Genomic DNA, 13944 nt, shown 5'->3' with positions numbered 1-13944 from the left:
GAGATGGGGTTTCATTGTGTTAGCCAGGATGGTCTCGATCTCCTGGCCTCGTGATCCGCCCGTCTCGGCCTCCCAAAGTGCTGGGATTACAGGCTTGAGCCACCGCGCCCGGCCTAAAATTCTTTTCTTTAAGAATGTTGAATATTGCCCCCCACTCTCTTCTGGCTTGTAGAGTTCCTGCCGAGAGATCTGCTGTTAGTCTGATGGGCTTCCCTTTGTGGGTATCCCGACCTTTCTCTCTGCCTGCCCTTAACAGTTTTTCCTTCATTTCAACTTTGGTGAATCTGACAATTACGTGTCTTGGAGTTGCTCTTCTCGACCAGTATTTTTGTGGCGTTCTCTGTATTTCCTGAATTTGAATGTTGGCCTGTCTTACTAGGTTGGGGAAGTTCTCCTGGATGATATCCTGAAGAGTGTTTTCCAACTTGGTTCCATTTTCCCCCTCACTTTCAGGCACCCCAATCAGACATAGATTTGGTCTTTTCACATAATCCCATACTTCTTGAAGGCTTTGTTCATTTCTCTTTCCTCTTTTTTCTTTAGATTTCTCTTCTTGATTCATTTCATTCATTTGATCCTCAATCGCTGATACTCTTTCTTCCAGTTGATCGAGTCAGTTACTGAAGCTTGTGCATTTGTCACGTATTTCTCATGTCATGTTTTTTATCTCTGTCAGTTCCTTTATGGCCTTCTCTGCATTTATTATTCTAGTTATCCATTCTTCCATTCTTTTTTCAAGATTTTTAATTTCTTTGCGCTGGGTACGTAACTCATCCTTTAGCTCTGAGAAGTTTGATGGACTGAAGCCTTCTTCTCTCAACTCACCAAAGTCATTCTCTGTCCAACTTTGATCCATTGCTGGCGATGAGCTGCATTCCTTTCGAGGCGGAGATGCACTCTTATTTTTTGAATTTCCAGCTTTTCTCCCCTGCTTTTTCCCCATATTTGTGGTTTTATCTGCCTCTGGTCTTTGCTGATGGTGATGGACTAATGGGGTTTTGGTGTGGGTGTCCTTTCTGTTAGTTTTCCTTCTAACAGTCAGGACCCTCAGCTGTAGGTCTGTTGGAGATTGCTTGAGGTCCACTCTAGACCCTGTTTGCCTGGGTATCAGCAGCGGAGGTTGCAGAAGATAAAATATTGCTGAACAGCGAGTGTTCCTGTCTGATTCTTGTTCTGGAAGCTTCATCTCAGGGGTGTACCCCACCGTGTGAGGTGTGGGATGTTGGTCTGCACCTAGTGTGGGCTGTCTCCCAGTTAGTCTACTCAGGGGTCAGGGACCCACTTGAGCAGGCAGTCTGTCCGTTCTCAGATCTCAACCTCTGTGTTGGGAGATCCACCGCTCTCTTCAAAGCTGTCAGACAGGGTCATTTGCATCTGAAGAGGTTTCAGCTGCTTTTTGTTTAGCTATGCCCTGTCCCCAGAGGTGGAATCTACAGAGACAGGCAGGCCTCCTTGAGCTGCTGTGGGCTCCACCCAGTTCGAGCTTCCTGGTGGCTTTGTTTACCTACTTAAGCCTCAGCAATGGTGGGCACCCCTCCCCCAGCCTCGCTGCTGCCTTGCAGTTAGATGGCAGACTGCTGTGCTAGCAATGAGGGAGGCTCCGTGCACGTGGGACCCTCCAGGCCAGGTGTGGAATATAATCTCCTGGTTTGCTAAGACCCTTGGTAAAGTGCAGTATTAGGGTGGGAGTTACCCAATTTTCCAGGTGTTGTATGTCTCAGTTCCCCTGGCTAGGAAGAAGGATTCCCTTCCCCCTTGTGCTTCCCAGGTGAGGCGATGTCTCGCCCTGCTTCAGCTCTTGCTGGTTGGGCTGCACCAGCTGACCAGCACTGATTGTCTGGCACTCCCCAGTGAGATGAACCCAGTACCTCAGTTGAAAATGCAGAAATCACCTGCAGTCTTCTGTGTCACTCACGCTGGGAGCTAGAGACTGGAGCTTTTCCTATTCAGCTATCTTGCTCTGGGTCCTAAAATTCTTAACAAAATACTAGCTAACAAAATCCAGCAACACATCAAAAAGATAATCCACCATGATCAAGTGGGTTTCACACCAGGGATGCAGGAATGGTTTGATATACTCAAGTCAATAAATGTGATATACCACATAAACAGAATTAAACACAAAAATCACATGATCATTTCACTAGATGCAGAAAAAGCATTTGATAAAATCCAGCATCCCTTGATTACAACTCTCAGCAAAATCAGTATACAAGGGACATACCTCAATTTAATGAAAACCATCTCTTACAAAGCCACAGCCAACATAATATTGAAAGGGGAGAAGCTGAAAGCCTTCCCTCTGAGAACTGGAACAAGAGAAGGATGCCCACTCTCACCACTCCTCTTCAACATAGTACTGGAAGGCTTAGTCACAGCAATCAGACAAGAGAAAGAAATAAAGGGCATCCAAATCAGCGAAGGGGAAGTCAAACTGTCACTGTTTGCTGACCATATGATCATTTACCTCGAAAACCGTAAAGACTCCTCCAGAAAGCTCCTAGAACTCATAAAAGAATTCAGCAACAGGATTAATGTACAAAAATCAATAGCTCTTCTATACAATAACAGTGGCCAAGTGGAGAATCAAATGAAGAACTCAACCCCTTTTACAATAGCTGCAAAAAAATAAATAAATAAAAATAGAATAAACTTAGAAATATACATAACCAAGGAGGCAAAAGACCTCTCAAGGAAAACTGCAGAACACTGCTGAAAGAAATCAAAGACATCATGAACAAATGGAAACATATCCCATGCTTATGGATGGATAGAATCAATGTTGTAAAAATAACCATACTGACAAAAGCAATCTACAAATTCAATGCAATCCCCATCAAAATACCACCATCATTCTTCACAAAATTATAAAAAAAAAATTTTTTTTGGAGCCTGCCTAGCCAAAGCAAGACTAAGCAAAAGGAACAAACCTGGAGGCATCACACTACCTGATTTCAAACTATACTTTAAGGCCATAGTCACCAAAATAGCATGATACTGGTATAAAAATGGGCACACAGACCAATGGAACAGAATAGAGAACCCAGAAGTAAACCCAAATACTTACAGCCATCTTATCTTCAACAAAGCAAACAAAAACATAAAGCAGTGAAAAGACACCATTTTCAACAAATAGTGCTGGGATAATTGCCTAGCCATATGTAGGAGAATGAAAATGGATCCTCATCTCAAACTTTACACAAAAATCAACTCAAGATTGATTAAGGACTTAAATTTAAGACCTGAAACTAAAAATTCTAGAAGATTATAGACATTGGCTTAGGCAAGGATTTTATGACCAAGAACCCAAAAGCAAATGCAATAAAAAAGAGTAAATAACTGGGACTTAATTAAACTAAAGAGCTTTTGCATGGCAAAAGGAACAGTCACCAGAGTAAACAGACAACCCATAGAGTGGGAGAAAATTTTCACAATCTATACATCCGACAAAGGACTAATATGCAGAGTCTACAATTAACTCAAACAAATCAGCAAGAAAAAAATAATCCCATCAAAAAGTGGGCTAAAAACATGAATAGCTAATTCCCAAAAGAAGATGTACAATGACCGACACACATGAAAAAATGTTCAACATTGCTAATGATCAGGGAAATGCATATCAAAACCACAGTGTGATACCACCTACTCCTGCAAGAATGACCATAATAAAAAAATCAAAAAACAGTAGATGTTGGCGTGGATGCAGTGAACAGGGAACACTTCTACGCTGCTGGTGGGAATGTAAATTAGTACAGCCACAATGGAAAACAGTGTGGAGACTCCTTAAAGAACTATAAGTAGAACTAGCATTTGATCCAGCAATCCCACTACTGAGTATCTGCCCTGAAGAAAAGAAGTCACTATATGAAAAAGATACTTGCACACACATGTTTATAGCAGCACAATTCACAATTGCAAAATCATGGAACCAACCCAAATGCCCATCAATCAATGAGTGGATAAAGAAACTGTGGTGTGTGTGTGTGTATATATATATACACACACACACAATGGAATACTACTCAGTCATAAAAAAGAATGAATTAACAGTATTTTCTGTGACCTGGATGAGACTGGAGACTATTATTCTAAGTGAAGCAATTCAGGAATGGAAAACCAAACACTGTATGTTCTCACTGATATGTGGGAGCTAAGCTACGAGGATGCAAAGGCATAAGAATGATACAATGGACTTTGGGGACTTGGGAGGAAGGGTGGGAGTGGGGAGAGGGATAAAAGACTGCAAATAGGGTGCAGTGTATACTGATATAACCAAATACCACCTGTCTATATGCCAATAATCTATGGAAAAAAAAAAACCCAGACCAAGAAGACTACATATGGTATCATTTCATTTAAATGAACTTCTAGAAAAGGAAAAATTTAACTACAAAACCCGAATAGTGGTTGTTACAGGTAAAGGGTCACAGAAAGGAAACTTAAAGAGGTGACGAAAATGATCTACTACACAATATAACTATCAAAATTCATCAAATTGAACCTTTAAATTTAGTTTTAAAAATTTTATATAAAACATACTTCAGTAAAGCTGACTAAAAAACAAACTAAATTAAATCTTTGATATTTATGTCTATTGAAGAAATGAAAACTGCTATTAGAAAAAATATATTTTATTATTTCCAACACACCATTTTTTTTACATTTTAACATCTCTAAAATTAGAATGCATCTTATACTTCATGATTTCTTAAAATCAGAATATTTTTCTTTCTTAATGCTATGTAAAATTTTACACTTGATGGTGTATTAGATTCAATAAAATATAGCAATACTAATAGTTGGATTAAGTTTACTATGTCATATTTATACCATCCATGTTTAAGAATTGAATACTTTGGGCTATTTTCAAAACTGCACTATTCCATTAATGGTACAGAAAAACACAAAACTTATAAATGACTTAGAAAAAAGCTATAAATGAGTAAAATGCACGAATTTATATGAAAATTTATTGTTTATTAGAAAAAGGTCATACAAAGTAATTTGCAATTTATTTTAATTATATAGTATTTCAAAATTGGAGAAAATACAGGTATAATATAAAAGAAACCTATGTATTTACCACCCATAATTATCAAAATTCCATCACAATTGCATCCCCTCCCCTCTTTCTTCCACAGAAATAACTACAATTCTGAAGTTGTTACATGTTCTTCACACTTGTGTTCTTATAGTTTGTATTCAAGAAATAACTAAGTCTGGGCCTTAATAAAATGGAATATAATCTAATCATCAAGATAAATGAACTAAATCTACATTTATCTACAGGGATTATTCTTGAAAACTTATCTTAAGAGAAAAATCAAGTAATGAATGTATAATAATAATAATAACAAAGTATTTCAGGCTATTTTCTATGTGCTAGACATTGTTCTAAGCACTTTAAATATATTAATTTAATCTCAAGAAAAGCCCTAAGAGTTACCCCAGTTTACAGATGAGCAAATGAGGAACAGAAAGATTAAGTATTTTGCTGAAGATCGAACAGTTAGTAATTTATTTACATGCAATCTGTCCCTAAAATAAGCTCTTACCCACTCTATCATGTGTAAATACAGTATTGTTCTTAACTGCTCTAGCAAATAGACAAAATAGAAATTTATGTCTCACTCAAACAGCAGTGAAGAATCAATGTTTCTGGCCTGCAAGGCAAAGGAGGTGAGAGGAGTGGGTAAGTAGGCAGTCTTTCAGAAACCCAGACTCATAGCAAATCAGCCATTTTCAAAAAGTGGTTTCCAAGATCGCTGGCAATCCCAGTTGAACAGAAAGAGAAAATACATAGAGGACAAAACAAATAATGTTTAAGAATCAGGCCTGGAAGTGACAGACATCATTTCCACTCACATTGCAATAACTAGAATTCAGTTATTCATCTATGGTAACTATATGATAGTCAAGATAACATGGTCTAGCTGATGGTAAGTCAGAAACTGTGATGGGTCTGAGATGTTACCCTACTTTCACATTTATATATTGATAAATAGATAGATAGATGGTGATATTGTTTGCCTGTGTCCCCACCCAAATCTCATCTTGAATTGTAACTTCCACAATTCCCACAGTTCATGGGAAGAACCCAGTGGGAGGTAATTGAATCATGGGGGTGAGTCTTTCCCATGCTGTTCTCATGATAGTGAATAAGTCTCAGTAGATCTGATGGCTTGAAAAACAAGAATTTCCCTGCACGAGCTCTCTCTCTTTGCCTGCTGCCATCCATGTAAAATGTGACTTCCACCTCCTTGCCTTCTAGCATGATTGTGAGGCCTCCACACCCATTTGGAACTGTAAGTCCATTAGACCTCTTTCTTTTATAAATTGCCCAGTCTCAGGTATGTGTTTATTGGCATTGTGGAAACAGACTAATACAGATGGACAGATAGAGAGACAGATAAATAGATAATAGTAGATATATCAGACATCTGGAACAGAAATCGGAGCTTTATTTTCTTACAATAACAGCAGCCAGAGTAACATTGTAGCAGTGGTCCCCCAAGGCTAGTACCACCTAGGTGACCAGATGAGAGGCCACATATAGTCAAATAGGTAGTTCCACACATATGCAAAGATGGTACCGTGGGAGAGAGACTCTGAAAATACGGATCTAAGGGCTTATATAGTAGAGGGACAGTTGTCCCTCCTTCCCTCTTAAATTAAGGGAGGAAAACCTTTTATTCCTAATGTAAGCATATTCACCTTGGGAAGAAAAGGGAAAGAATTTTGAGTTCTTACACTTTGAGTGTAAATATGCTTCTAGAGGGAAAATAACACTAGCATCTCTGAGTTTACTACTCAGGGTTTTCTCTTCATTTGAAATGTAAACATACATTTTTTTTCCTTCAAAGGTCTTATTTCCTTCAAAGGTCTCTTTCTGAAGAGGGTGAAGGTCCCTACCCCAGAATGTAAGTGTTTGGCTCTGGGTAAATTAGGAGAACGCTTAATCTCTAGATGGGATCAACTGACTACAATTAAGGAGACAAAAGACGCAGATCTAGTATCCATACCTTATGAAGAGAACATTTTTTTCTGGGGCAAATAAAGCAAACATTATCTCATAGTGTATCAATTTCTGTAGTTTAGATGGTCAGGACCTCATAGGAACACCAAGAAATTGAGGGAAGATTCATTTTCCTACAGCTGTGTTGGCTCAAGAAGGATAGATTTCAATGCCAGCTAGTATAGTATTATCTAGATATATAATTTGTAAATTTTTTACAGATACAATCCAATATTACACATTGGTTATGGATACATAAATGTGATAGTGATGTTATTGATATTCCCACTCCTCCCCTCATTTATTCTAATTTATGACAGGCTGATTTCCACATTTTCTACCCTCATCATTCTACATAAACTGTTCTTGCTAAGACCACCAATAGTTCCCTACTTGGCAAACCCAATGAGTTCTTTCAGTCTTCATTCTACTTAACGTCTCTTCAGCCATTGGCAATATTAATTATTCCCTCTCTCTCTTCTTAATTTCCACGCCATTACTTATATTCTACTATTCTGTTTGCCACTTTATTAGATTCTCTTCCTCTGTCCCTCCCAAAAATGGTAGCCATTCTCAGCCTCTATCTGTACATTTCCACTAAGTAATTGGTTACATTATAGAGACACTAGGATAACTTTTTAAAAACTCAGTGAAGGAGTACTTGCTTCCATGTATCTCCTGGTTTCACTGTTATAATCCAAGTAATAACACAAAACAGCTCACAAAGTACTGTCTGCATGTATAGGTTAGTACCAAATAGGCAACATATGCAGCATGAAATCTGAAAACTAACATGCCAATTTCCACTGCCCTTTTTCTGTGTTCCTAACCTTTAATATCTCTAAACATCTCTCCTTCAAAGAGCTTAGATTTAGGACTTCCCATATCCTTTCTCTTTTCTGATGTTGAAGTTCCCATTTCTGAAACACCAGTCATTGGCAAAAAGCACATAATTAAACCTATTAAAAGGCAAGCAAATACATAGCTAAACCCATTTACAGCATAAGGAATTTAGTTAATATGACTTCAGTTTACTTGGCAAATGCATTCTTCTATTCTCTTTCTGATTCACTAACTTGCAATTTTTTGGATTATTTTTTCCTAATTTTTATACCTAAGATTATTGTATTTCTTAACATATTCTAACTTTGGTGAGGTGTTAACCTCATCTTGGCTGAGACCTAAGTCCACCATTTCAAATTTTGGCAGAAAATTTTCTTTTAAAGTTACTCCAAACCCATACTCACTTTAAAAGAAAGTTACTCCACAGAAAGCCCACATATTGGCAATCTTGGGCTTTTTTACCCAAGGAGAAAAGAGCTTATCAGCTTCTTAATTTTCCTCTTTAAAAAACAAAAGATGTTAAATAAATTTCCAGCTTCTTCTTACCTCAACCCCCCAACAGAATTAGATTACCTACCTCAAAGAACTTATTCCTTTTTAAAGTTATCAAACATTTATTTGGTAAAATTTGGGCACCAAATGCTTTGTACTTGGTGCCAGAGTTACAGAAATGCAGAAGACATAGGAGAGAGCATCAAAAAGATCACTGGACAGAAGCTATACGTAGAAAGAAATGGCCTCTCAGAGGAGATAAAGCATCAGCTTTATCTTTGAATAACAAAGAGGCATTATATTAGTTTATATGAAGAAGGGATAGAAGAATGCTTAGCATGAAAGCAACAGTACATGCAAAGGCACAGAGACTTAAGAAGGCATGATGCCCTTAACTAAAGATTTTAACTTATAGCTAAAGAGTGGTGCAAGTGTAAGGAAGCAAGTCAGACAGGTAGGCAAAAGAAAGCATATAATACTCTCTGTATAATGTGAAAACAAGTGTGAAATTTATTCTGAAAGCACAGAAAACCTAATGGACAATTTGAGAAGAAAAGTAACATGATCAGGTTTGCAAAGAACTCTTGAGTGGCAGTGATGAAGATGAACTCAATGGGGCAATGATAATGAAAGCAAGCAATTAAAAGGCAAGAGGACAGTGAAGAGAATAAATGATGCCCCAGGATAAATGGGTAAAAGTCGTACCAACTTTATCATTGCATGTAAAGAATACTTTCATAACTAGTTGCCAATAAAGTACAATTTACAATGCTATAGCGATTTCCTCTTTAAAGCACTCAGTGCACACCTAGATGGTCATCTGGTAAAAATGGTGCTGAATATAGGGTAGATACAAATCTAAAAAATATTTACACTAAAAATTTTCCCTGGTGCCAAATGGAAAGAGAACTCCTTTCCCAACCATCGAAGAACTACTTGTCTTCTATTAGAACACCTGAAATTGTAAAAGTTTTTCTCTGTCTCTCTGAGATATATACAAATCTTTTTAAAATTCAATGAGCCTCTTGCCAGTTTTGATCCCAGGAATGTCTTACATGGGGACCTCTGAAAACATCTTTTTTTGAAATGTAAACATCAAGGAGGGGGCACTCTTTCTCCCTGACTCCTCAGAAGTTTAAGCCTTGATATTTGACTCCAAGATGTAACTTCCTATTCGTTGAAAACATGTAAGTTTAATTTTTCCTTTGAATGGAAACATTTAAACATAAATCCAACATGTATGTAATGGATTGCATCAGCTTGGCTATAGAAGAGTTAGATTCTTTTGTTCTTTGCCATCTCTTTAGGGATCACCTAGAATGTGAATTGTAGTCAGTTTAATGCTCATTCAATGATAAAAACTGTTTTTTTTTTTTCTTTCTATATTTGTGAGGAGAAATTTGGGGGTTGGCAGATTTTATATTTTATTATATTTCCACAAGAAGAAGAGATTCTTGCAATGCATAGGATACTAAATTGAATAACTTATGAGACTATATCATTATAACACCCAATGAGGTTAGAAGTTCAAATATCTATACTAATGTATTGTATTATATATTGGAAGATTGTATTTCTAAGATGGCTACACCAAAATCTCCCATTCCTAATCTTCTCCTGAAATGTGACCTTAGCACTCTCCAGTCAAGAGGTAGAGTCTGCTTTTCCCTTTGAATCTAGAATGCCCTCAGGGACTGTTTTGACAAAGAACATGGCAAAAGTAATGTCCTGAGATTTCTGATCCCAGGCCTTAAGAAGGCCTGAAGACATCAATTTTTCAGTTTTCAGTAGTACTGAGTCATCCTATAATATGTCTAGCTACTTTGCAGGATAGGCCACCTAGAGACCAAGAGACATTTAGTCTGTATAGAAAGAGTAAAACATCAGTTATTACAGCCTCCAAACTGAACAGTGAAACACAGCCACAAGAATAACACTGGTAAGACCCTGAGGAAAAAGCAAAACAAAACAGAACGTAGCCCAGTCCTTATTGAGAAAGTATATACAAATAAACTGATTATTGTTACTGTTTGAAGTTACCAACTTTTGATATGGTTTGTAGTGCAGCAATGGATAACTAAAACATAATTCATATCTGGAAGTGGGATGCTGCTGTAATGGAAACCTAAAACATGTAGCATTGACTTTAGGAATTGTTAGTGGGAATAGGTCTAAAGTTACCCAAGGAGAATATTAGTGGAGTTTTAAGGGAAGTGAGAAAACTACTATTGCATGCAACAGAGAAAATTATAGAAAAAAAGGGATATACAAGCTATTATTTGCTGCTAGTACAGCAAAATTATCAAAAGTGTGGCCAGGAATAACATGGAATATGAAAAGTGTACCCAATGTACTTAGTTCTGGCTAAGATTTTTCATACAAAATGCTGTAAGTGCCAACTGTCTTATTTTAGATTCCCATGACAAAATATATAAGAAATGAGATGTACTAAAGGAGATACTGTTCCATTTTCAAGCAGAATTTGGTGAAAATATTAAAAAGCCAGTATTTGCTGAGATCAAAGATGAAATTGTTTTTCTTCCTTGGTTATCTCCTAACAAACAACTACCTTATTGAAAAAGGACTCTTTGCAAAGATGGAATCCATAATGTTTCAGGAGTAAATATCAAATCAAAGGCCTACTGTGAAATCCTTTGGTAAGTTGTTAAACAGATTTAACAAGGTGCCCTATAGAACAGTTTAGCTGGACAAATGGGCTTCTATCAGTCCTAAGGAATTTCTCAATGACTCACCTTTGATTCAACACAAACAACTTTTAAGAAAATTGTCCCACAGAACCCTGAAGTATAGCAGAGACAAGGTTATCTCAAAGAGATTTGGGGGTATGAATTACATCAAATGGAGTAAATTTATAATTTGGTATCTAGAAAACCCACGAGGTTTTGAAATAACTTATATGTCCATGAGCTGGAGAGATACAGACATTCTAAAATTAAAAAGTTGCCTTTTTGCCTCTAAATTCCTTCAGACAGGTAGCGTGCTGAGAAGCTTTTCAGTTGCACATAAATGCCTTCCTCACAGAAAATGAACATTTACTTAGTGAGCAGAGTGAAGAACAACAATCAATCCAGGGGAGCAGAATTGCCCCAATCAAAGAACTCACAAATTCATTTGCCTGGCTAAAGTTTAGAATTGCTGTGGATCTGTGATGTTTATGTGCCTACAGCTCTGCTCTCTTTTACTTATATGTGTCTAAAAGTCATCTGGTCTTTGCCTCCACATTATATGTTTGATAAATGGAGGGCAAATAAATTAACTTCCTGGTTTGCCTTTAGACTAAGAGAAGCTATGTCCAAGTAGCTAATCCTGAGATACCAGCCCTGGGAAGCATCACTCAGAAATTGATACGACTTAAATGATGAGATTATAGACTTCAAGCAAATGCTGTAATGGGATTCTAGTTTTGAGGAAGGAGTAAGGATTTTCTTTGTGGGAGATACTTGAATATTTATGACCAGGAAGCAAACAGTGGTCAAAGATAGCTACAACAATATCTTTTATTCCACAAGCTTTTACACAATGTGACATTGGCATTTTGCCATCATAATAATTAAATGTATGGAATGATGCAACATTAAGAAAATATATATGCCACATACTTACATTGTCTTCCTAAATCCTAAATTAAACCATACCCATTGCTGATAAAATAAAAAAGAAAAAATGATAATGTAAAATAATTAACAAATGTTTCTGATGTTACTAACAAATGATAGTGTTTCCATTCTTCAGAATTCATATTTTAGTGTTTCAGAGAAGAATTGAATATCTATATTGAATATAGATATATAATAAACAATTTAAAAGGTAAATAAATTGTGACAGACCATATAGCTCTTCTGGTTGAGTCCTTTTCATTTTGTACATAGAATAATTCTTATTCTGCTTTTATTTTTCCTTTCCTTTATCCTATTATTCCTAGTAGTTTCTTCCTATTTTCTTTTTTAAGTCACCAAATTTTATTTATGCAATTCTATTTCTCCCTAAGCTAAAGTATAGCATAAAACCTGATATACAAAAACACAAGACATCAGTTTGTAATGCTCAAATATCAAATTAAATATTAGAAATGAAATATTAGGCTTAAAACCACTACAAACTTTTTGTACAGTATTCGTTTTTATGTGACAAGCTACTCTTTCTGAATTTTCTTTCCAGTATTGCATTTAGTATTCAGATTCTATAAGGCAATACGAGGGAGTAATATATTATGCAGTTCAGTTTGAAAAAATAGATCTCAAAAACTAAATAAATGCAGGTAAACTCCATATTAATGATCTGTATTTACAGTGTTCAAAGGAAACTCAGTTTCTTGGCAGTAAAATAACTTATTTTGCCAAATATTATAATTTTAAATGTTTGGGAAAGGGAAATATTATAATTTTAAATGTTTGGGAAAAAAAAAAAAAAACCAGAACTACAAAGTAAGCCAAATTCTAAAATTTTAACTTTCCATTGAATTCTACATAAGAAGTTTGGTAAAAAAATAAATACATAAGAAATAAAATAAAATAAGTAAATAAATGGCTGAATTAATTTATTGAGCTTATTAACATCTGTATATATCAGTAAGTAGCTATTATCCACATGAATCTAAATATTTGCTGGTTTTTTCTTAAATTTTACTATTGTAAGAAGAAAGAGAGAACTGTTTTTTGTGCTTCCAAGTTTCATAAGTACATTAAACAAATACTCCAAAATGATTTACACACACAAACATGCATACATATGTTGAAAATCAATGACAACAAATGTGTCTTATAAATGGGATGAGTAACACTTTAATAAAGGCAAAATATTTAGTAATATCATTTTCAGCAATTTTATTGTATTGCCTTAAACCTAAAAACATCTTAAAATAATCTATTTATATGCCCCCCAAAAGTATTTTCAATAAGAATATATTGTAAAGAGAATAGCAAATTAATTTACAATTTTTCATTTGCTTTTTACCAATTATAAGTACTTGCCTAGGTCAATATGGAGTTTTAACAGTTGAACAGAATGTCCTTTGTATCCCTAGGCAGACAAAATAGAGCTGCCTCAGGGAAAAAAATTTATTAAATACACTCCCCAAGACACATGCTGAACTCAAAATTACACAGCATGCATCTAGTCTCAAAAGATTGTGATTTGCTTTTCAGTCAAATGTTTCCCGCTGCTAGAAAAAATGTAAGCTTTGTTTCATGAAAAGCTTTAACCTGAGAATTACTGCACTGCCATGGTTACCCAGCAAAATAGATTGCATAATCTAGAAGGTAGCAAGAAAACATTAGGTTTCGAAAATAAAATGATCTTTCTGTTGGAAAATCATACGCGTGCCCCCTATGTTTGTGTAGGCATCTGTACAGTTTAGCCCATTCTCTCTGAAGCATCCTAACTCTGAAGAAAGTTCCCACAGAGCAATATCTGTATCCCGGCAGTGTGTGAATCATTTCTCTTATCTAATAATCTCCTACAAATGTACCTTTGGTTATGCTTTGACTTCGCTGAAAGGTGAGATTCAGCATGGGGCATTCATTTTGTCTGCCAAGTATTTCTTCAGGAGTTGTTTGTTTTTCTGCTGTTATACT

The 13944-nt window shown here is 36.1% G+C and overlaps 1 protein-coding gene and 1 long non-coding RNA gene across 8 annotated transcripts in view; one reads left to right on the top strand and one right to left on the bottom strand.

Moving 5' to 3' along the window:
- LOC105486404 (sperm tail PG-rich repeat containing 2) overlaps nucleotides 1–13944 on the bottom strand; it is a 657812-nt gene that overhangs the window by 46705 nt on the left and 597163 nt on the right. The window lies entirely within an intron of this gene.
- The window catches only part of LOC139362364 (uncharacterized), a 52032-nt gene that overhangs the window by 17819 nt on the left and 20269 nt on the right, over nucleotides 1–13944 (top strand). Inside the window, exon 3 of one of the 2 annotated variants that reach the window (XR_011621158.1) lies at nucleotides 6864–6992. The exons of the other annotated variant lie outside the window; for it this stretch is intronic. This is a non-coding gene — a long non-coding RNA (uncharacterized lncRNA). Of the gene's footprint in view, nucleotides 1–6863; nucleotides 6993–13944 lie in introns of those variants that run through there. 2 annotated transcript variants of the gene reach the window in all.

This window comes from Macaca nemestrina, chromosome 3 (assembly GCF_043159975.1).
Source record: "Macaca nemestrina isolate mMacNem1 chromosome 3, mMacNem.hap1, whole genome shotgun sequence".
NCBI classification, from domain to species: Eukaryota; Metazoa; Chordata; class Mammalia; order Primates; family Cercopithecidae; genus Macaca; species Macaca nemestrina.
This window is presented reverse-complemented; position numbering and strand designations above follow the sequence as displayed.